The sequence below is a fragment of the Monodon monoceros genome, unplaced genomic scaffold (assembly GCF_005190385.1).
Source record: "Monodon monoceros isolate NGI ecotype Baffin Bay Population unplaced genomic scaffold, NGI_Narwhal_1 Super_Scaffold_6, whole genome shotgun sequence".
NCBI lineage: Eukaryota > Metazoa > Chordata > Mammalia > Artiodactyla > Monodontidae > Monodon > Monodon monoceros.
Window position 1 is genome coordinate 39503493 of NW_021703783.1, and position 24686 is coordinate 39528178.

Consider the following 24686-nt stretch of genomic DNA (forward strand, 5'->3'; position numbering starts at 1 on the left):
CGACCGCAGTCCCGCCCGCAGCATCCTCCGCACCTCCGCAGTCCGGCAGCGCCTCCCGGGCCCCGCGTTAGGGCCGCCGCTGCCTCCCTTGCCGCCGCTGCCGTAAGTAGCCCCATAGCCCCCGCCCCGGCGCCGCTCCTCGCCCGCCGGCTTCCCCTTCTCGCCTCGGGACCCTGGAGCGGGGCTCGCCCACCTCCAGTCAGGGGCTTTGCCGCAGAGTGCGCGGCGGGGCTCCAGGGGCAGTGGAGCGGGGTTTGTGCCCTGCCTGTTTTGGACAGGTGTTTGGAAGTCTTGCTTCCTTCTACCGTGTTTACTGGGGATCCCTGAGGAGAACTGAGGACCACCGGCCCCCACCCCCATACACCCTCTCTCTCCTCCGCTCTTGGCTGCACTGGGGGACACTGGCGTGCCCTCGGCGCCCCTTCCGTAGGGCAGCACCCTCTCCTCCCCATCTCTCAGAGCCGGGGCAGAGTCGGGGCCTCTCGCCCGGTTGCACTGGAAGGGCAGCGCCGTCCGGATCTTCTAGGCTGCTCCTTAGCTCTACCCCCTCCCCCATGTCTTACTGCATCCTTCTCCCCCATCCGGCTTCAGATTGTTACCGACTGCAGAAGCCTGGGGCTCGTGGGTTCTTAGGGCAGCCAGGACTCCCCTGTCCTTTACTCGGATGCATCCGTCCCCCTCCCGACAGGGTACTCGGGGGTTGTTGGGGGCCCCCGGGACCTTCCTTGGCAGGCTAGGATTCCTGCATTAGGGAGTACATCACTTTCAGAACATCCCCTTCCCCCGCCCCCACCCCTACGCCACCCGATGCAGAGCTTGCTCCTCTCCTCCTCTCTGCTTCCCTCCCCCACCTTACCACCGGCAGCAGCACCCTGGGCTTCTGCTAGCTTTGGGCTTGCAGGACTTCCCAGCTCCACAGGCTTGGACCCCTCCTCTCTAGTTCTCACTTGGTACTTGGGGGACCGCAAAGCCTCTGCATTTTTCCTGAGAGCTCAGCTCCATCCCCTCCTTGCCGGCAGCAACCACCGGTGGAGACTTGGCAGCTAACTTTCGGGGGGGGGGCTTAGCCACGGCTTTCAGACCCCTTCAAGGGCCCCAGTTTCGAGGTGGGATGAAGTGGGAATAATTTTACAGCCTGATAAATATGATTCTACAATCCATGCCTTCCTTCCAACTACCCCACCCTGTGCCCTCTTCCTCACTTACACTGCAGTTTTTGAAACATGGGGGAATACATTTTATATCCGGAGATTCCAAGATGCCAAGGTTCAGCGTCGGTATTCAAAATAAAAGGATGGCATCTGTTTTGGGGGAGGGGAAGGGGTAGAAGAAACTTTGCATTGCATCTGGCTAATTCAGGGGGAGGGAGAAATAATTAGCATGGAGCAAGCTCTACCAAACAGGGAAAATTGCTTTTAATGCACGGACAATGGGCACCAGAGAAGCCGGGATGGAAGCAGGAAGTGTGGGTGAGGGCTCTGGGGGCAAAGGGGGAGAGTGCTTTTTATAACCGTTTTCTCGAGTTTGAACCTGGAGAGCCTTTAGAAAGGTAGTGGTGTGCTAGGGCTGTGGGATGTTTTAGCTTTCCAAGGGAGATTTCGGGTGTGGTAGGTAGGTTTTCACTGTTTCACAATCTTTCTGTACTTCTCTTTTCTCCACGTGTATTAGAAGATAATGGTGGTTAGGGGACTTCTTTTTCTTTCCTCAAAAAAAAAAACTGGTTTTTTTTTTTTTTTGATGTGTAATGCAAATGGCTGGGTAACATTACCACCTGGTACCACCATCCTGGTAGAAATCTCAGGGGAATCAGACTTAAAATGCTGAAAGCTTTGTAACATGTTAACTGTAACCTGGTTCTTGAAATACTGCAGCATTTTTTCTTTGGAGCTCATGATCCACAAGGCTTCAGTTCTCCCTGAAAGAGAATTTGATTGCTTGGAAGCGGGTAGTAGTGATGGCTTGGTACTCAGCAAACATTGTCTGTCCTAGAAATTGAGGCTCTTCCTGGAGAGGGCTCCAAGTGTGTTCTGTGTTCTATGGACATCTGATTCAGGGTATGTGTAAATATGTTGTTTCTTAGTAGGGCTGGTGGTGGGTACTACAACACAGTTCTTGACAGTGCTGGTCAGTTACTGGTTTCTTGGGTTCAGTTGGAGAGGCTTCAGTTTTCATTTGGGGTCTTGTCAACTTTTATCAAAATATTTGAAGGATTTTATTTTAAATTAATAAAGGATTATGAAATGGAATATAGCATACTTACAAACAAACAATCATACAGTTGATTTTGCTTTCTTTGTAGGGGCTTTAACAAATTTTTCGCAGGGCCCGACTTGCCCAGCTTTGGTTGCCGGTGTTGAGGTTTGCTCCAGGGTTTCTTGCCGTGGTGCTGAAAGGACAGTTCCCTGACAGTCCTGCCATAGAGTGCACTCGTGCTGGACGTGCTTTGGGTTTTTCTTGCTTTTATTATCAGCAGGCTTTCCTGTAGATGTGTGTGTGTGCGCGCGCGTGTGCATGCGCAGCTGGGTTTATACTTGAAGTTGCAGGCCTAGTTACCATATTTTATTACTCCCACATAACTCTTCATTTTGGCTGTCCCTCATGGAGACAGTGTTTTTACAGGCTGCAGCAGATCCATATGTAAGTCATACAGTGACATTTTGCTGACTGCATTATTTCAGCACATTTTGATAATTTCAAGTAGCAAGAAACTATTAATGTTATGGGAATTTGGTCTCCTCAAGAAGTAATCAGATAGCTTGCTAAATTAAGCTGGATCAGGAGGGCATCTTCTTTGGGTTGATTTGAACAGTGAGCTGGGAAAAGGACTCAACACAGCAGAGGCCAGTATGTGATTCATTGTTTCACTAAAGTAATTTGTTAAAAAAGTATTTTAAAATCCTAAAATAGTGAAGGGAGCCATAAAATTCAGCTTGTATGAATCTCTCACCTAGCACAGGGATCCCCTTATGGGAGATCTCACATAAAGCAGCTCGTTCCTTTTGGGTTCCACTGTGATTGAAGTACTTTTATGTCATTGAAAAGGTAACATACATAAAGTTAAAAGACATATAAATTGGGGCTATGTCAGGGGCAAATGTCATTCTTGTGCTTCTTACCAAGAAAAGATTGACATTCAGTGTTCTATAGAGATTACACAAGAAACCTGCACCTGCTTGAAAAGAATACAAAGATAGAGACATATCCACCTAAAGCAAGAAAAGCATTCTTGAATGGAAAGAAAGGTAATTATCTTTAATGTGCTGATATTATGTAACAAGTTGTTCTGGAGGCACATGCATGAATTAATGAATACTTAATTCCTACAGATTATATCTGAGAAGGAAAATAAAACCACGCTGTAACGCAGACATAGAGAATGGACTTGAGGACACGAGGAGGGGGAGGGGTAAGCTGGGACGAAGTGAGAGAGTGGCATGGACCTATATATACTACCAAATGTAAAACAGATAGCTAGTGGGAAGCAGCCGCAAAGCACAGGGAGATCAGCTCGGTGCTTTGTGACCACCTAGAGGGGTGGGATAGGGAGGGTGGGAGGGAGACGCAAGAGAGAGGAGATATGGGGATATATGTATATGTATAGCTGATTCACTTGGTTATACAGCAGAAACGAACACACCATTGTAAAGTAATTATACTCCAATAAAGATGTTAAAAAACAAACAAAAAAAACCCCACACTGTATAGAAAGTGTTAAAAAATACAGTTTATTCAGAGTCAGATCAGTTTCCATAATTATAAAAATAATGTAAGGCTTCCCTGGTGGCGCTGTGGTTGAGAGTACGGACGCAGGTTCGTGCCCCGGTCCGGGAGGATCCCACGTGCCGCGGAGCGGCCTGGCCCGTGAGCCATGGCTGCTGAGCCTGCGCGTCCGGAGCCTGTGCTCCGCAACGGGAGAGGCCACAGCAGTGAGAGGCCCGCGTACTGCAAAAAAAACAAAAAAAGTATACTTATTGCAGAAATATTTTAATATATAAAAGACAGGAAAAAAGTCATCCTTAGCAAAACAGTTGTCTGTGTTTATGGTTATTTCAGTCTTTTTTTTTTTTCTGTAGAGAGGGCAAGAAGCACTTGCAAAAGTTATTCAGAAGAACAAAAAATAAGTATTTTAAAACCAAGCCTTTTAAACTCTTAAGTTCACAGTCCACTAGTTAGTCATTGAGAGGCTTGACAGCTAGATCATTATATCTCAGTTTACCTTTATTTTCTGAATTATGTAAAAAAAATTTCCACGAAATTTCTTTAATGTGAATTCTAATTCATTCTTAGAATTGGACTCCTGTAAAGTCTTTTGATTTAAATATAGCAAGTTAACTAGAAGAATAAAGAAAACTTTGCAAATATTCTCCCTCTGCACCTACTGTGTGTGAAGCATTGCAGTAAGCACTAACACTCTTTAAATGGCAAGACTCAGCTTAGAAAATTATACCCTGCTCAAAACCTATGGCTATTAAAGTGTTAAAAGAAGGAAACAGAGCTTTCACCCTTCACATATATTAATTGCTGAAATGCTGACTGGAAGTGATTTAACCTAAAAAAAAATAATGTGTGCAGGAATATGAAGTAAATGTATGTAAATAAAAGACAAAGAAGAAATCTTCTGGAAAATTTTTCTCTGTCCCTCCGTGAAGTTATAGATACAAAACCAGGACCCGCGTTTAAGTACATATCAGGAATTAAGGTGAAATGAAGACCCAAGAAGGTTGCCTTAGTTACACTGCTGAGAAGAAAAAGTCAGGAACAGTGTAGGCTTTGGAGGTAGGCAAAACTAAGTTTAAGTCTTGATTCTGCTACTTACTAGCTTTGTCACCTTGGGTAAGTCATTTAATCTGTCTGAGCTTCAGTGTTCTCGTCTATAAAAATAGGAATAATAATACCTACATTGCAAGGTGTTTGTGGGGATTAAATGAAATCTCTGTTTCCTGACACATAGAGCTCAGTATATTTTAGCTCCTTTTCCTCTAGGGATTTAGCAGCTTAGTGTGTATTTATATGTGTATTTGATAGGGTATATATGTACTGTATTAAATTTCAGTAGTCTGAAAAGCAGACGGTTGCTTTATCTTCAGTCTGGCAGAGAGAATAGAATCTGCAGGTGTGCTGACTTGGGTGGACATTGCTAATATAAAAGGAGGAGAGTTTTACTGTGTAATTGCAGCGCTGACCTCCACCAACACAGTGCAAATGCAGTTACCAAAGTAACTCTTTCTGCATTCATTCCCAAACTATTCTAGAATAGGACTCTTTACCAAATAGGAATGCTCTGACATTAGTCGGTTGGCAGGCAACCGGGCTGTTTTTAGCTATAGTTTGGGATCTGAAGGTGGAATGGGCCCAAAGGCTGAGGTGTCCCTTTATCCTTACTTGAGCTGAATGTGTTAATTGTAGTAAGTGATTATACGGGTTTGGAGTTGCTTTTGTCTTCAGCACCCTTCTAGGTTTTCCCATTATATAGTCTTTTTTTTTTTTTTTTGCGATACGCGGGCCTCTCACAGTTGTGGCCTCTCCCGTTGCGGAGCACGGGCTCCGGATGCGCAGGCTCAGTGGCCATGGCTCACGGGCCCAGCCGCTCCGCGGCATGTAGGATCTTCCCGGACCGGGGCACGAACCCGCGTCCCCTGCATCGGCAGGCGGACTCCCAACCACTGCGCCATCAGGGAAGTCCATTATATAGTCTTTTAATTGCTTTATTTGAATGAGTCTCATACATTTAGGTCTCATGGCTGACCATCTACTTTTGGTAATTATTACTCTATGTTTATCTGTTTATAAAAACTTTAAAAATCCTTCTATCAGTTGATTGTTTGAGTTAGGTAAGATAAATATTATTCTACGCATTTTATAGCTGAGGAAACTGAGGATCCCAGAGCTTGAATGAGTTGTCTAGGGCTATGGGACCATTAAGTGATGGAGTGGAGACAGGAACCCAGGTTGGTTGACTCATGCTTAAAGATTTTTCTTCCATTAAATGGTGTTATATTCTGATGTTCATATAGCCAAGTATTGTGAACGATTTTGGCTTTAAGAACTTATCATTATCCTAGGTATCTAAACATATCTTACTGAGTGGGCATAATGAAAGATTCTGGGATAGGCAGAGGGAGGGCAAGAGTACCTTTGAAGGAGAGCATTTTGGAAGCAGGAAGGAGAGGGAAAATGAACAGAAAATGTATCAATAAATAAAATATGGATGAAAATAGGAGGCATTGAAGTAACGTGGTCGTTTTGTTTCTGCAGCTATCCTGGCTACTTTTTTAAAGGTCATCATGTCTTGGTGTCTACTTGTCATTCGTCATTTCTCTTGCACATAAATACACATTTGGCTACTCATAAATGCTCCCACGTTGCTGTGTAAGTTATAACCAGGACCACAGAGGAATTATGGCCACTATCACCTGGACTTTTTTGCTTATGCAAGGCTGAAATTGGTGTAGGACTCAGAGAAGAATTGGTGCTTGGTGGTGGGAGGGTTATGCTAGTTGAAGCAGAAAAAGTTCTGGGAGGCTTTAGATCTAAAAGAGCAAAGGTGAAGGTAGATAATAGTTACAGTTTCCCTTAGGTATATGGAGATGTGTCATACTGAGGAGAGTGGAGCAGAAGCAAAGCTAGGACCCTGAGGGTCTAAGATGTGCTCTTAGTTTGGGACTGAAGCTCTCTTGATCCTGGAAGGAGTCGATTGGGTTAGGATAACTAAAATGTTGTCTGGAGAGGTTTGGAATGCTTTTATATTCACTATTGGTGGTAGCGAGAGTCCTCCTGTGTTCACTGGGCTTGTCCCAGGATCTGGAAATGGAAAGCACTGAAATCCCTCAAAAGACACATTAACAGGCTCCTTTCATGTTCAGTTGATTAGTGCGATTTTTATGATGTGAAATCTTTTGAGTTCCTAGGGAATAAGAACATTAGAGAAATATAGCGAACGCTTATTTATCCAGGGATGGATTATCTAGGCTATGAATTATACATGTCACTTATTTTCCTCTCGTTTTCTGCATCTTGAGCATTTAACTGATCGTTAGCATTTCCATCAGAGTGAACTTGGAAAGGGAGAAAAAGTCAAAATTAAAATGTTACTTTAAATTTTTAGATAATGATTGAGAAAGGAAGAGATCAATGGGAAGGCAACTCATTTTTAGTCTATTCTTATTCTCTCCTTATTTTAAAGTACAGACAGTTGAAAGCTGAGCCTCCAAAAGCTTCCCTGGAAGCCAGTGTGAAATAGCATTTTTCCCTCATTTTACTGAGTGACAGCCCTGTAAATAAATAGGGCTTAATTTATTACATGGTTAGTTTCTTGTTTCACAAGGAATTCTTCTTCAATTAAGGATGATGCAGCAGGCTTTTCTTCACATTCACTAGTGACTTTCTGTCTTAGCAAGAAGCTGAATACAATGCTTTTAAATGAAAACAAATTGATGCGTTATTATTAAATTGCAGAGAAAAATTGAGCAGGTTGCGAATGAGACTGGTAGAGCTTTCTCGGCGGTCAGAATAGCCAGAAATCTCATTTGCTACAGAATTCTTAATTGGATTTCCTAAGATTTTGGTGAAGACTAAAAACGCGGAATGTCTTATTTCTAGGAAAGATACCTTGAACAAAATAAAGCATTTTAAACAGATTTATATTGTGATAGGGAAGAAAGCATTGAGAGTGTGAGGAATCATCAGAGTGGAGAATGAGGAAAGGTGAAAGAATGACTGCAGTGAAAATGGACAAGGGAATTTGGATGTGAGCTTGGAGGAACTGCTCATGGTTTTTTGTTTTGTTTTTTTTTTGCGGTACGCGGACCTCTCACTGTTGTGGCCTCTCCCGTTGCGGAGCACAGGCTCCGGACGCACAGGCTCAGTGGCCATGGCTCACGGGCCCAGCCGCTCCGCGGCATCTAGGATCTTCCCGGACCGGGGCACGAACCTGCGTCCCCTGCATCGGCAGGCGGACTCTCAACCACTGTGCCACCAGGGAAGCCCCTGCTCATGTTTTAAGAGAAAGAGTTCTCTCTCCTCTGCAAACTCCTTTGGATACATGTCTTTGTTCTTCTTCCTGAACTAGAGTTGTCCCGATTTTCCGGATAGGGCACAGAACCTTAGGAAGATGTTTTGTGTTTTAAATGTTATTTTATCCCTTTCTCTGCTAGAACTTTGCTGCAAATTGCTTACTTTATCTGATGTCTGCTTTGGAAAAGCTGGAGAAATTTTCTTGCTTTGTAGCAAAAAATTTAGTACCATTCTTAAATGTTTTTTCAAATTTTCCTCTTTTTTTTAAAAAAAGGATTTTAAGTCATTTAATATAAAAAACATTTTCTCAAAAGGCACTGTGGAAGGTATCTCTGTATTCTATACATAAAATATATCTTTTACATTTTTTTTTGAATAGTTACAGAGGCAAAGGGTTAAAAAATCAGAGAGTTCAAAGTTAAGTCTTTTATACTGTCACCTTCACTCAGTGTGCCCTCCATAAAGGCAACTACTGTTACCAGTTTCTCTTGTATCCTTTCTACATATATATGCCTGCACACATTTTCTCTCCCCTGCCCTCTCCCACAATTATGTCCATTGTCTTTTGAGGAAGACTGTTAAAAATAGTTTGGGGATTTAACTCTCATTCTAGGTCATCTTAGATCAATTAATTCCCGTTAGCAAAAACTTTAGTGACATTCTTAAGTGTTTTTTTTTTATTTCCTCTTTTTATTTTTTTAAGGATTTTAAGTCATTTAATATGAAAACATTTTCTCAGAAGGCACTGTTGAAGGTATCTCTTCCATTCTGTGTCATAAATTTGGGGATTTGAATATAGAGTATAATTAGAATTATATTCAAATTAGAAATTTTGCTAAGAACAAGTCAGTTGGGCTGGGGCAGAATTCCCCAGTGGCAGATAAGCCTGCAAAGATACAGTAAAGTTAGCCAAACACTAAGAATTTTTTTTAGGTTGCATTTATCCTTGGAGACAATGGAGAACATAGAAGATTTTTTAGGGGGTGCAAAATGACACATCGTCAAAGCCGTGCTTTAATATTTTAGGAGAATTGGGCAGCAGTGTGTATATAACAGGATGGAACAGAACAAGGAATGGACATCCAGTTAATTGACTGTTTGATTTGGCCTAGCTGTGTGGAGACAAAGGCTTGGACTCGGATAGTAGTGATGAAGATGGAAAAGAAAGAATATAAATACCATTTTGTATATGTGTGTCACACGGATGTGTGCGTTTAAGTCGCATTTTTATAATGTAAGAAATTGTTTCGGGGAAGGCCCAATAGGAATTGGTGAATAACTTTACTCGTGGAAAAGGGAGGAGGAGTTAAAGATTGTTTTGCTGTTTTAAAGTTCAGCGACAGAGACTCTTCTGTTTAGAAAATCTGAGGAAGTAAGTTCTGTAATACACATTGGCAGTGTAGTCCAGAGCATCTTGGTTAGCAAGCTACCTTAATTTCTGATTTTTAATCCTTTCTCTGCAGAGCGTTTTCCCCCATCAGCTTCTCATGCTTTCTTTAAGGAAAACCTAAATCTTCCAACTTCTTTTTATTCTGTGTGTTCTCTCACTGATAAATATTACTTAATCTTTGTGGGTCTCTGTCCTTTTCTTATTTTGTGGTCTTTCATTCTGTCCATTTATAGACACTTAGCTCGCTGTCTTTTTCCTTGATACTCTCAACTGACCTTCGGTTTAGTGTATAAAGAAACAAGAATTATGCACCTTTCCATAGGTGTATGACTGTTTTGTCCTTACTGAAACTCGGTGACTTTCTTTCTTTGATCATTTGCTTATATTCTGTGTGTTTCGTGGAAGCCATAGTAAGTATTTGAAATTGCAGGTTGAATTAAAGGTAGCAACTGAGAGAATTCTAATAGGTGAAAGCAGAGGGAAAGCGTTAGGCCTTATCAGCTGGTGATGTTGCTTGTTATTTCAGGTATTGACCTTGGGCTGTCAATACAAAATGTCAGACTTGCATAAACTTCCTTGGTGTAGCGGGGGTACAAGAGAGTAGAGAGTGGATCCTAATGTGTAATTTCAGTATACTGTGATAATTTAGAGCAAAGGGTGAGCTCAGGGAGCTTGGGTTCTAGTCTAGTCTTTTGCAGTCAGTAAAGATCTTTGAATAAGAAAAACTAAAGGGTGGGCTTCCCTGGTGGCGCAGTGGTTAAGAATCTGCCTGCCAACGCAGGGGACACAGGTTCGAGCCCTGGTCCGGGGAGATCCCACATGCCGCGGAGCAACTAAGCCCGTGTGCCACAGCTACTGAGCCTGCGCTCTAGAGCCCGCGAGCCCCAATTACTGAGCCCTTGTGCTACAAGTACTGAAGCCCGCATGCCTAGAGCCCGTGCTCTGCGACAAGAGAAGCCACTGCAGTGAGAAGCCTGAGCACTGCAACGAAGAGTAGGCCCCGCCCGCTGCAACTAGAGAAAGCCCACGCGCAGCAACGAAGACCCAGGGCAGCCAAAAATAAATAAATAAAATAAATTAATTTAAAAAAAAGAAGAAAGAAAAAATAAAGGGTGATTGGAACATCAGAACATATACATGCAAAATAATAGAATGCGCCTGGAGAAAAGCAATTTAATTCAGTAAATCTTTCCATTTAATTTTCCTTCTCACCACCAAAGTTACTGAGTTTCGGCAAATTCCATTAACATTTGCTATAGTTTGCACTCAGATTGTTCGCAGAAGTCTCCATGGTTTATGTGGAACCAGTAGAGCAGGCAGAATTCATGTACAAGATGTTAGTAAATTTAGACTCTGTTTAGGGATATAAAGCGTCCTTACAGTAATCCCATCAGGAGGTTCTCTGTGCGGTCACACTGTAAGTTTGCACCTGCTTCCTAGTATGAATGCTCAAAGTAACAGTGATGAAGAATAGTTAAACAACAGACTCTTGGGAAGCCATTCTTAAAATAGTTTGGGGTGAGGAAAGTCCATAAAGACCACTAAACTGAAAGATGGCAATCTGTTTTATTAACCTAGATGTTCTAGTGCAAGTAATATTTCAGTAGGTGTATAGGTTTTTATTTTTTCACTTTCCTTCATTAGTAATATTTCTTCTTTCTTGTCTCTAGAAAAGAGGGGTGGTAGAAAACCAAAGAAAGGCGCAGATATATTTATTGAGTGATTAAATGTAGTGGGGAAACAAAGTAGAATGATCCTATGAGTATTTCACTTACCTCACAAGGCTGTTTTCTTTTCTGACTCATACAAGAAAACTTCAGCCATAAGGGCTAAAGGGGTAGAAACTTCTTTTATTTTGGGACCTTAGTGTAGATTCTTTGCATTAGAAATTGCTCAAAAGCTATATAGTTCAAAGAAAATAAGTCCATTTTGTGTGATGAGTGGATATCAAAGACTTGTTATTAATTAGATCCGAGCGTCTTCCATCTTTAATTTTAATAAGCTTGTGTGCAGCTTGACCCTTGGGGGCTGATGTGCTTTGTTCCTAGCCACACGCTCCTTCCTGACCATTAGTAAGTCTCTGGCCTGTATTGTCCCTTTCAGGTTGTAGGAGGTGCGCATCTTTCACTTCCCTCTCCTCAGCAGGCTGCCCAGGTTCCCAGGGGTGAGGCCGAGCACACGGGGGTGTGTGACTTCTATGCCCTGCTTGGGCTCTGCTCTGCAGCCCTGCCTTTGCCCAGGCTAGTGCTCAGAGAAAGGGTTTTTTTTTAAGAGCAATGCATTTATCACTCAGTGCAATCTATTGCAAAATCTCAAGGAAAAAAAATCATCCAGAAAACAGTACAACTTTTCTAGCCAGGATTCCAGAGCCATCAGCTTCTTACAGGCACTGCTTCTGTTTATAGACGTTGAGTTGTCAGGGCTTTGCCAGTTGTTTTTTCCTTCCATGGTTTAATCACAGAACCTAGTAAGAACTCTTATTTGTGAGAACCGAATGCTGACTTTTGAGGGTATTATAAAAATCTAGTGGATCTGTAGAGTTCGAAGTGTGGCTGCTAGTCTGTATTTTGGGCAAGAGAGTATCAGATATTCTTCTGGTGGAAATTGAGGCATCATAACCCTTGAAGTCTAGTTGTGGCCTTGGGCCAAGACACAGTGCCCCTGGGACAAACAGTGTCCTTCTTCCTATTTGGAAATTTATTCCTATTAGGGTACTATAACCGAGTAGAGTACTATTTCCTCCAGAAGAATAAGTTCAATATTACTAATATTTGAAAACCTTTTGAAGTTCTAACTTATGTATGACAAATATATTTTTTCCTTTTTAACATTTTTAACAGCTTTGGTTATTTTTAATTATTATTTTAAAAATTTACAAGCAGTACAGTTGAAAAAAATTTGGAATATAGTTCTATGAGTTTTAACACATATATAGATTCATGTAACCAGCACTATGATCAGGATATACAATAGTTCCATCACCTCAAAAAGCCCCCCTCTGCTGCCCCTTTGTAGTCAGACTCTCTGTAACCTGTGATCTCTGGCAACCCCCAATTGGCTCTCCATTCCTGTGGTTTTGCTTTTTTTAGAATATCATGTAAATGGAATCATACTACAGAGTATAACCTTTTGAGACTGGCTTCTTTCACTCAGCATGATACCTTGGAGACTTATCTATGTTGTAGTCTTTATCAATAGTTTGTTCTTTTTTTTTACTGCTGAGTGGTATTCCATTGTGTGGTTATGTAACAGTTTGTTTATCCATCCATTTGTTGAAGGATATTTGAGATGTGTCCAATTTCAAGTGATTATGAATACTGCTGCTGTAAATGTGTAGGTTTTGGTGTGAATCTAAATTTACAGTATTCAAAGATATCCCTAAGGGTGATTGCTGAGTAATAAAGTAAGTATATGTTTACCTTTATAGGAAACTACCAAACTATTTTTCAGAGTGGTTATACCATTTTGCATTTCCACCAGCAGTGTATGAGAGTTCAGTTGTTAATATCCTCATTTGCACTTGGTATTGTCAGATTTTTGTTTGTTTTTTAGTTTTATTGTGGTAAGAACACTTAACATGCGATCTATCCTCTTAACAAATTTTTAAGTGTACAATACGTTATTGTTGACTATAGGTACAGTGCTTTACAGTGAATCTCTAGAGCTTATTCATCTTGCTTAACTGAAACTTTCTGCCCATTGGCAACTCCCTATTTCCCTCTTCCCCCAGCCCCTGGCAAACATCATTCTACTTGGATTCTGTGAATTTGATGATTTTATATACTCCATATAAGTGTAATTATGCAGCATTTCTCTTTCTGTGACTGGCTTGTTACACTTAGCATAATGTCCTCAAGGTTCATCCGTGTTATAGCATATGTCAGAATTTCCTTCTTTTTAAAAAAGGCTGAATAGTATTCCATTGTATGTATATGCCACATTTTCTTTGGATGTTATCTGTTGATGGACATCTAGGTTGTCTCCCTATCTTGGCTACAGTTGAATGGTGCTGCAATGAACATGATAGAGCTAATATTTCTTCAAGATCCTGATTTTAATTCTTTTGGATAAATACTCAAAAGTGGGATTGCTGGATAGTATGGTAGTTCTGTTTTTAATTTTTTGAGGAATCTCCATACTGTCTTCCATAGCAGTTGCAATATTTTGCATTCCCACCAACAGTGTGCAGGGAGCTCCAGTTTTTCCACATCCTTGGTAACACTTGTTATCTTTTGGGATTTTTTTGATAATAGCTGTCTGACAGCTGTGATTTCTCACTATAGTTTTGATTTCGCATTCCTTTGATGATTAGTGACATTGAGCATTCAGATTTTTAATTTTAGCTATTTTAATAGGTATGTAGTGGTATCTCATTGTGGTTTTAATTTGCTTTTCCCTAATAGTAATGATCTTGAGCATTTTTTCACATGCTTATTGCCATCCATATATCTTTCGTCAAGTGTCTGTTCAAATCTTTTGCCCATTTTTTAAATTGGATTATTTGTTTTCTTACTGTGAGTTTTGAGAGTTTTTTTTAAAAAACGTATATCCTGGATATAATTCAAGTTAATTACTTGGACATGTTTTCTCCTAGTGTGTAAGTTTTCTTTTTCTTCTCTTTACCATGTCTTTTGTAGAGCTAACTTTAAAATTTTGACTAAGTCTAATTTATCAATTTCTTTCTTTTATGGATCATGGTTTTTTTTTTGTTTGTTTGTTTTTGCGGTATGCGGGCTCTCACTGTTGTGGCCTCTCCCGCTGCGGAGCACAGGCTCCGGACGCGCAGGCCCAGCGGCCATGGCTCACGGGCCCAGCCGCTCCGCGGCATGTGGGATCTTCCTGGACCGGGGCACGAACCTGTGTCCCCTGCATCGACAGGCGGACTCTCAACCACTGCACCACCAGGGAGGCCCTGGATCATGTTTCTGATGTTATAAATAAGAATTCTTTGTCTAATCCAAGGTCAGAAATATGTTCTCTGTTTTCCTCTAAAAGTTTTATAGTTTGCATTTTACATTTAGATTTGTGATCCATTTGAGTTAATTTTTGTATAATGTATGAAATTTAGGTCAAGGTTCATTTTTATGTATTTATTTTGCAGATAGATGTGTAATTGTTCCAGCACATTGCTATTAAAAGACTATTCTTGGGCTTCCCTGGTGGCGCAGTGGTGGAGAGTCTGCCTGCCGATGCAGGGGCCACGGGTTCGTGCCCCGGTCCGGGAAGACCCCACATGCCATGGAGCGGCTGGGCCCGTGAGCCATGGCCGCTGAGCCTGTGCGTCTGGAGCCTGTGCTGCGCAATGGGAGAGGCCACAACAGTGAGAGGCCTGCGTACCGCAAAAAAAAAAAAAAAAAAAAAGGCTATTCTTTTTCCATTGAATTGACTTTGCACTCTTGTCAAAACTCAATTGGCTACATTTTTTTGGTCCTTCTTCTAGGTTCTCTGTTCTCTTCCATTGATATATGTATCTGTCCTGTCACCAATGCCATACTGTTCTGATTACTGTAACTTTACAGTGAGATTCAAAATTATATAGTGTGAGTCTTCCAACTTTATTCTTCTTTTTTCAAAATCGTTTTGGCTATTATAGTTGTTTCATCTTTCCATTAAATTTCATAGCTTGTCTGTGTCTGCAAAAACTCCTGCTGGCATTTTGCTTGGAACTGCATTAAATCAGTAGATCAATTTGAGAGTTGATAACTGTATCATGTCTTCCAATCAATGAATATGATAAATGTCTTCACTTATTTAGGTCGTATTTGATTTCTCTCATCAACATTTTATAGTTTTCAGCATATAGATTTGCATATATTTTGTTAGATTTATACCTAAGTATTTTTTAAGCTATTGTAACTTTTTAAAATTACATTTCATTTTCTAATTCATTCCTTGTATATAGAAATATGATGGATTTTTGTGTGTTGAACTTGTCTCTTACAACCTTGTTAAACTCATTAATTCTAGGAGCTTTATTATAAATTATTTTGGATTTTCTATATAGACAATTATGTCTTCTGTAAAAAGGAACAGTTTTATATCTTCCTTTCTTATCTATATGCTTTTTATTTCCCTCTCTTCTCCACCCTTATTACAGACTTCTAGTAAGATATTGCACGAAAGTGGTGAGAGTGGATACTTGTGACTTCTTCCTGATCTTAGGGAAAAAGCATTTAGTCTCATCATTAAGTATGATGGTAGCTGTTAGTTTTTGTAGATACTCTTTCTCAGGTTGAGTAAATTCCCTTCTATTCCCAGTTTGTTGAGAGTTTTTTCAGGAATGGACGTTCAATTTTGTCAAATGCTTTTTCTGTATCAGTTGATATGATTATGTGGTTTTTAAATTATTTTATCTGTTAATATAATGAATTACACTGATTGATTTTCAAATATTGACCTACCCTTGCATTCTTGGGATAAACACCACTTGGTTGTGATGTGTTATTCTTCTGTATTGTTGGATTTGATTTGCTAGTATTTGTTGAGGAGTTTTGCATCTGTGTTCATGAAGTTGTTAGTCTGTAGTTTTGTTTTTTTCTTGTCTTTATCTAGTTTTGGTATCAGGATAATGCTGGTCTTATAAAATAGGTTAAAAAGTACTCCCTTTAGTATTTGGGGGAAGAGAAATTGTAGATTCCTTTTTAAAGATATTTGGTAGAATTCTCCAGTGAACTGTGCCTAGAGTTTTCTTTGTGTGAGAGTTTTTAACTACGAATTAAATTTCTTTAATAGATACAGGCCAATTCAGGTTGTCTGCTTCTTTTGGGGTGAGTTTTGGAACTTTGTGGCTTTGAAGGAATTGGCCCATTCATCTAAGTTGTCAACTTTATGTACATGGATTTGTTCATAGTATTCCCTTATTATCCTTTTAATGTCTGTGGGTCTATAGTGATATCCTTTCTTTCATTCCAAATATTGATAATTTGTGTATTCGTTCTTCTTTTTCCTTTGGCTAGAGGCTTAGAAATTTTATTCACCTTTTTAAGGAACCTGTTTTTGATTTTATTGATTTTTCTCTTTTTTTTTCTGTTTTCAATATAATTGATTTCTGCTCTCTTATTTATTTTCTTCCTTCTGCTTGCTTTGAGTTAATTTACTCTTCTTTTTCTTTTCTATTTTTTTTAAGGTGTAAAACTATCTTTTTTAGATCATTTGAGACCTTTCTTCCTTCCTAATATAAGCTTTTATTTTTAATACTATAAATTCCCCTGTAAGCACTGCTGTGTTTGCATTTTACAAATTTTGATATGTCAGACTTTTATTTCCCTTGAAAATTCTTCTTTGACCAATGGATTATCTAGAAGTGTGTTGTTTCAAGTGTTTGGAGTATTGGGAGATTTTCCAGAGTCTTTATTTTATTGATTTCTCGTTTAATTCCATTATGGTCAGAGAACATACTTTGTATGGTTTCAATATGTTTAAATTTGCTAAGGTTTGTTTTATGAACCAAGATGTGGTCTATCCTGGTGAATATCTCCTGTGCACTTGAATAGAATGTATATCCTACTGTTGTTAGGTGGAATGTTCTATAAATGTTAATTATATGCAATTGGTTGTTCAGTTCCTCTGTATTCTTGATTTTTTCCTCCCAGTTTTATTGAGATATAACTGACGTGAAGCACTGCATAAGTTTAAGGTGTACAGCATAAAAATTTGACTTACATACATCATGAAATGATTATCACAATAAGTTTAGTGGACATCCATCATCTCATATAGACATAAAATTAAAGAAATAGAAAACTTTTTTCTTATGATGAGAACTCTTAGGATTTACTTTCTTAACAACTTTTATATGTAATATACAGCAGGGTTAATTATGTTTATCATTTTGTACATTACATCCCAAGTACTTATGTATCTTATAACTGGAAGTTTCTACCTTTTGACTGCCTTCATCCAGTTCCCCCTCCTCCCACCCCCTGCCTCTGGTAACCACAAATCTGATCTCTTTTTCTATGTTTGTTTGTTTTTGTTTTTAAAGTATACTTGACCTACAACACTATGTTAGTTCCTTTTACACAACATAGTGTTGTGATATTTCTATACATTTCAAAATGATCATCATGATAAGTCACCATACAAAGATATTACATAGCTATTGACTGTATTCCCCACACTGTACATTTCATACCCGTGACTCATTTATTTTGCAACTGGAAGTTTGTACCTCTTTATTTCCCTTACTTCTTTCTTTCCTCCCCTCACTCCCCTGTATCCTTGATTTTTTTCCTTCTCCTTTTAAAAAAAATTGACATGTGATTTATTATTTAATTGTAACATTATGTCCTATCTCTTTATTTTTTCAAATGTATTGAGATATTATTGACACATAGGAATTATATATATTTAACATGTACAACATGTTTTGATATCCTTGATTATTTTCTGTTTACTTGTTTTATTGGTTAGTAAGAAAGGAAGACTGAAATCTCTAACTATAATTGTAGATTTGTCCATTTCTTCCCTTAGTTCTATCAATTTTTGCTACATATATTTTGAGGTTCCTTTCTTAGGTGCACACACATTTAGGATTGTTATAACTTTTAGTGAATTGACCCTTTTATCATTATTTAATAATAACTAAATTAAAAATTTATTTTTAAATAAATAATTTTTTAAATTTTAAGATGATAAATAAATTTTTATCCCTGGTAATTTTCCTTGTTTTAAAGTCTACTTTATCTGATATTAATATAGCCTGTTAATATATAGTTAATATAGATCTGATAATTCATGTTCTCATGGTATATACTTACCCCTCCTTTTACTTAAAAATTTTTTTTGAAATAATTTCAGATTTATAAGTGACTTGCAAAAATAGTACAGAGTTCCCATATGCACTTTACCTAGCTCCCCCTAATGTTAACATATTACATAACCATAGTACATTCATCAAAACTAAGAAATTAACATTTGTACACTGTTAAGTAAGCTACAGAATTTTATATGGATTTCACCAGTTTTTCTACGAATGTTTTTTTTCTGTTCTATAATCCAATCCAGGCTGCCATATTACATTCAGCATCCTTTCATTTTTAACCTATATATATCATTGTATTTAGTGGGTTTCTGGTAGATGACATACAGTGTGTCTTTTTTTTTAAATCCATCCTCATAATCTTTCTTCTAATTGATGTGTTTAGACCATTTACATTTAACATAATTATTGATATTTTAGATTTAGGTCTAAATCTAAATAGGTCCAGTGGGTCCTTGAGGCTCTGTTCATTTTTGTCTTCCAGTCTTTTTTCTTGTTTGTTCAGCTTGGGTAATTTTTGTTGATCCATCTTCAAGTTCAGTGACTCTTCTGTCATCTCAGTTATACTATAGATCCCATCTAGTGAAGTTTTAAATTTCTGTTATTGTATTTTCTGGTTTAGATTTTTTTCATTTGGTTCTTCTTCTTCTCCTTCTCCTCCGACTTCTTTTTCTTCATCTATTTCTTTGTTGCGACTGTCTATTTTTGCATTTACTTCAAGAGCATTTGCCTTTATTTCTTGCAGCATGATTATAATAGCTGCTTTAAAGTCTGTTAATTCCAGTATCTTGCGGTTGGTGTCTGTTGATTGTCTTTTCCCTTGTGAGATATTGAGATTTTCAAGTCTCATTTTACAGGTTGACCCTTAAACAGTGTGGGGATTATGGACACCAACACCCATGCGGTCGAAAATCCACATATAACTTTATCAACGGCCCTCCATATCTGAAGTTCCATATCTGCGGGTTCAACCAGCTGGAGATTGTGTAGTATTGTAGTATGCATTTATTGAAAAAAATCTGCATGTAAGTGGATCCATGCAGTTCAAACCCATGTTGTTTAAGGGTCAACTGTATATCAGTTTGGATTTGTATCCTGGACGTTTTGAATATTATATTATGAGACTTTGGGTCTTGTTTAAATCCTGTAGAGAATGTCTTTGTTTGTTTGTTTATGTGAGCAGGTAGTCAATCCAGTTAGGTTCAGGCCACAAGTACCTACCTGCCTTCTTTGGGCTGGGGTTCAGTATCTGTTCAGTTTTCAAAGTTCTGTTTGCAGTGCTATTTGTGTCTGTTCCACGTACATACCAGCCAGTGGCTAGACTCAGACCTGAGCCGGTATACCTCATATATCAGTTGTCAAAACCTTCAGTATGCTGTTTAGGGTCAGATACTTTCATGTACAGCTTGGAGATGATTCCTGGAGTTCACACACAGCTTCACTGAACTCCCTTTTCTTCCTGTTGTTCTCCCAAACTTTCTAGATCCAAAGGATTCTCCTTCCTGCTCCTCTTGCTAGAAAGCTGAGACTTGAATTTCTCTGCTCTGCCTTGAACGCCCTGTAACTACCTTTTCCTTGGGAACCAAATGGCAAGAGGCTAGGGAGAGAAAACAAAGCAGTGGAGGTTCCCTCTATGCTCTTGGGATCACAGTTCCTCAGGTCAGAGAAAAGGTTTTCCTTTCTGGCTGGTGTTGTCATTGCCACTGCTGCCTAATTGCCTTGGAGGTAGGGCACGGGAGGACAAAAGAGAAACAAACAGAGAAAATCAGGGGATTTCCTCCACTCCCTTTGACCTTAGGGCCTCCCTTTCTTGCTTCTTGGGCCAAAAATGGAGGTCTTCTCTTGGAGCTTTTTCTGTCTGTACCTGGTGCACAGTTCTGGGTTTGGGCTGCCTTTGAGTCCAGGCCAAGAGATACCAGAAGAAGAAAAAAGGGAAGCTCTGTTGGTTTCATGATATTTTGAGCTTTGGTTTGTTTTTCCAATCCACCTGCTGTCAGTTACTTTTCAGTCATCAGATAATGCATGGAGCATCTCTGTCTATCCATGGATTTTAGCTGAGTTCACTGGGAGAGACAGGGTAGAGTGAACTTACTCCATCTTAACAGGAACCAGAAACTTTGATTATTTATTAGACACATTTTAAGAGAGGACCAAGGTTGGCAGCGGCAAGAAAGGTGTTGGCTTCAAGGCAGGTTGTCAATCCTGAAAGATCAAATGACTGGACTGACAGGCCTTAGGGTCCCTAGTGGAGAAGACACCTCAAGGAAGGGCTCCAGTGTTTTCAGTGCAGGATGCTCTCTCTTCCTCCTTTTTAATTTTTAAATTAAAAGTTTTAAAAAAATAGATTATATTTGTACTCGGTACAAAATTTGAAAGATATAAAGGGAACAAAGTGAGAGAGGTATGTCTCCCTCACTTACTTATCCCCTAGCTACCCAGTTCCTTCCCCTGGAGGCACCCATGTACCAATTGCTTGTGTATCCTTACAGAGATATTCCCCACAATACCAAATATAAAATGGGAATAAGTGTGCATATAATAACAAAAACAGCAGTGTACTGTACATACTGCTGTATGCCTTGCTTTCTCACTTAGTATGTCCTGGAGACCTTTCCATAGCAGTGGCTACCGAACGCTTCATTCTTCTTAGCAGCTGCAGAGAATGCCATTGAATGAATGCACTATGATTCATTTAATAAGTCCCTTATTGATGGGCTTTATTCCACCAATAAGTGATGATTTAGTCAGCAAATAAATATTTATTCCATCAATTTCAGTCCTTTGTTATTACAGGAAAGTTATATTGAATACCCTTGTATACATATTTAACATATGTGGGGCAATATCTATAGAATAAATACCTGGGAGTGACATTGCTGGACTAGAAAGTATGTGTGTCCATTTAAATTTACCAGATTGTTAATAGCATATTGATACCTTATTTCATACAACTGCAAATAATCCATCAATTTTTTAAGCCTTGGTAAGGAGAGTAAAATTAGAATAGGTAATAGAAACCTTCATATAATCTTAAGTTTTTTTCTAACTCTGGTTAACATCTAACTCTAGTTCTGCCTAGTCTTTTACCAACATGATATGGAAGAAAAGGAAAATGTATTAATTGGCATTTTCCTTCTTTCTTCTCCCTTCTTACTCTACTAAGAGACATGCCAACAAGCTGTGAAAAAAATACTGTAAGGGCTTCCCTGGTGGCGCAGTGGTTGAGAGTCCGCCTGCCGATGCAGGGGACACGGGTTCGTGCCCCGGTCCGGGAGGATCCCACGTGCCGCGGAGCGGCTGGGCCCGTGAGCCATGGCCGCTGAGCCTGCGCGTCCGGAGCCTGTGCTCCGCAACGGGAGAGGCCACAACAGTGAGAGGCCCGCGTACCGCAAAAAAAAAAAAACCAAAAAAACCCTGTTCCACGTCAGTCAAATTTAAAAAAAAAACAAAAAAAGAGACTAGGATCAGATAGCACTGGGGCAAACTGGGAAGGAAGAGTGTGACGGTTCTTACAATGACTTGAATGGAGTGGGCTTACTGGAAGATGCTGAGGATGGTTCACGGTGTATCCTTGGCCTTTCCTCAGATTGTGGCTTTACAGAGTAATGCAGTAGAGGAAAGACTGTCAAGAAACTTTTATTGGGGCTTCCCTGGTGGCGCAGTGGTTGGGAGTCTGCCTGCTGATGCAGGGGACGCGGGTTCGGGCCCCGGTCCGGGAAGACCCCACGTGCCGCGGAGCGGCTGGGCCCGTGAGCCATGGCCGCTGAGCCTGCGCGTCCGGAGTCTGTGCTCCGCAACGGGAGAGGCCACAACAGTGAGAGGCCCGCGTACCGCCAAAAAAAAAAGAAACTTTTATTGTTTAAAGGCTTTATCTTTTATTTTTATCATCATAAAGTTTTGTGATCTTCTCTGCTTATCATATAAAGCAAGTTAATCAAGTGTGGCCCTTATCATAAACTTACCGTGTCTCTTTGGGTCTAGAAACTCTCTCTCTTTTGAATGTTATGTACTGAAGTTGGATTTAGAGATCAGAGTCAGTATTCATCTTTCTGAGAAGGCAGCCGATGAATTCTTTGAATTTTAAATCATTACCCTAACTAGTGCTGATTTTCATTTAGGAATACAAAGTGCATTGTAATGATGACCTCTTTTAGACAGTGAGCTCTCAAAATTGTGACAGTAGGGTATTACTCCTCAGTTCGAATACCTTATGTAGTTATTTGGCTATAGGCTAAGACATTGCTATTCTCAGTTTATGTACACAGTGATGCTTCTGGGAATGATTTAATCTGGACATGGAGAGACTGGGATTGTTCAGCTTTCTTTAGTTGTGTGTCAGAGGCAATACTGAATAGAAGGAAGGGGCAGAGTCTCAGTCACAGCCCTAGGCCTCTTATAGGCAGGTCAGGGTCCAGACCAGACAAGGTGAGGGTCTCAAGAGAGGCCAGAGTTCTGCTACAAAGGCAAAAATGGCCAGGGAAACCTACTTAATCTCATCTGGAGGTGTGGGAGAGAAGGGAGGAGTTCTTGTCAAAGAAAGAACATGTAGTCCTATACTGGGAGGATTATTTCTCCCTCTGGTAAAGAAGCACCTGACTGTGAATGTGCCATGGAAATGCATTTTCTCCATCAACAGAAGTATCATTACAGTAGATTCAGTTTATAAGATAGTGTCAGGTGCACTTCATTTGCTCTCTGTAAAAAGATGTGCCCAATGATGTGATCCTATACCTCTGTCATACAGATGTCTTGCAAATAAAAATTTAGTTAATTGTCCCTCACTAATTTGACCCCACACCAGCATTAGATTGTTTAAAAAGTCAACTTTCAATTTTGGAATAATTTTAGATTTACAGAAAATTTGCAAATACCCTGCATTCCTCACTCAGTTTCCCCTAATGTTAACATCTGAAGTTACCGTGGTATATTTGTCAAAACTAAGAAACCAGCATCGGTGCATTACTGTTAAATTCAAGGCTTTGTTTGGATTTTACCAGTTTTTACCCTAATGCTCTTTTTCTGTTCCAGGATCCAGTTCAGTGTACCACATTGCATTGAGTCATCATGTCTCTCTCCTTAGGCTCCTCTGGTCTGTGACAGTTTCTCAGACTTCCCATGTTTTCCATGACTTTGGCAGTTTTGAGAGTACTGGTGAGGAGTTTTGTAGACCGTTCCTCAATTTGGGTTTGTCTGAAGTCTTTCTCATGATTAGACAAGAGTTATGGGTTTTGAGGACGAATACCTCAGAGATGAAGTGTCTTCCTCATCACATCCCGTCTGGGGATGTGGTGCTAACATGACTTATCACCCGTGATGTTAACCTTGATCACTTGGTTAAGGTAGTGTTTGCCAGGTTTCTCCACCATAAAGTGACTCTTTTCCCCTTTCCCTGCTGTATTCTTTGGAAATGTCACTAAGTCCAGCCCACAGTTGGGGGAGGAGGGGTGAGGATTAAGCTCCACCTCCTGGAGGAGGTACTGTCTGCTTATATTATTTCGAATTCTTCTGTAAAGGAAGACTTACTCTTTTTACCCGTGTGTTTATTAATTGCCATTAAGTTATATCCGTATGAACTCATATATTTTGGGTTATAATACAGTACCATGCTATTTATTTTATTGCTCAAATTGTTCCAGTTTTAGCTACTGGGAACTATTCCAGGCTGGCTTCTGTATCCCTTTGACATGCCCTCCTCCTTTTGCCACTAGAGCACTTCCTTACTTTCTGGAACTAGGAGATGTTCCAGGCTCATCTTGTATTTTCCCTGCCCTTGCTCTAGAATCAGCATTTTCTTCAGGAGCCCTGGTTCTTTTCTTTGGAGAAACCAAGATCTGAGCATTGGGTGTGTGCATTGCTAGTAGGCCCCCTCAGCAGAGAGAGCTAGGAAATACACATATGTATACTAACCCACATGTATATACATACGTATAATTATTTATGTATCCATCTGCATATATATTAAGCTAAACATGGATTCACACTGTTATCTCTGACTCTAATCCAGTACCACAGAGTTTATTCTAGCCTTCCCTCCTTGCTTATCTGCAGTTCCTTCTCTGACAGTGAGAAACCTGCCTGTCACCATCCACCACAGCAGATGGTGGGTTTACTTACTTATTTAATTCTGTATACACGTGAAGCAAGTTCAGAATTGTCAGCCCATACTCCAGTGAGCAGTAAATTTACCAATTAGCATACAGTGTTTATGTACAGTTCCTTTTGTCTTTAGCCTTATAGTTCCCCATTGAAACAACATTTTCCAAGGTTACTTAGGTCAGCTCCTTTTTTCCCCCCACCCCCTTCAGTGAGTTTATGTCATACATTTATAATATGTGAGATTCATTTGTCACAGTCTGCATTCTATCTTGGGATCCCTTGATATGCTTTTTGAGTTTTAAAAAAATTGTGTACATTAAAGTTCACTGTTTGTAAGGTATAGTTTTTTGGGTTTTGACAAACACGTAAAGTCAGATATTTACCACCCCAGTACCATATAGAACAGTTCCATCACCCTGAAAATTT

At 39.8% G+C, this 24686-nt stretch overlaps 1 protein-coding gene across 1 annotated transcript in view; it reads left to right on the forward strand.

Annotated features, from left to right (window-relative positions):
- The window catches only part of SCN8A (sodium voltage-gated channel alpha subunit 8), a 171902-nt gene continuing 147216 nt past the window's right edge, over positions 1-24686 (forward strand). The window contains exon 1 of the mRNA XM_029204589.1: positions 1-102. The gene's annotated coding sequence lies outside the window, so the exon portion shown is untranslated. The remainder of the gene's footprint in view (positions 103-24686) is intronic.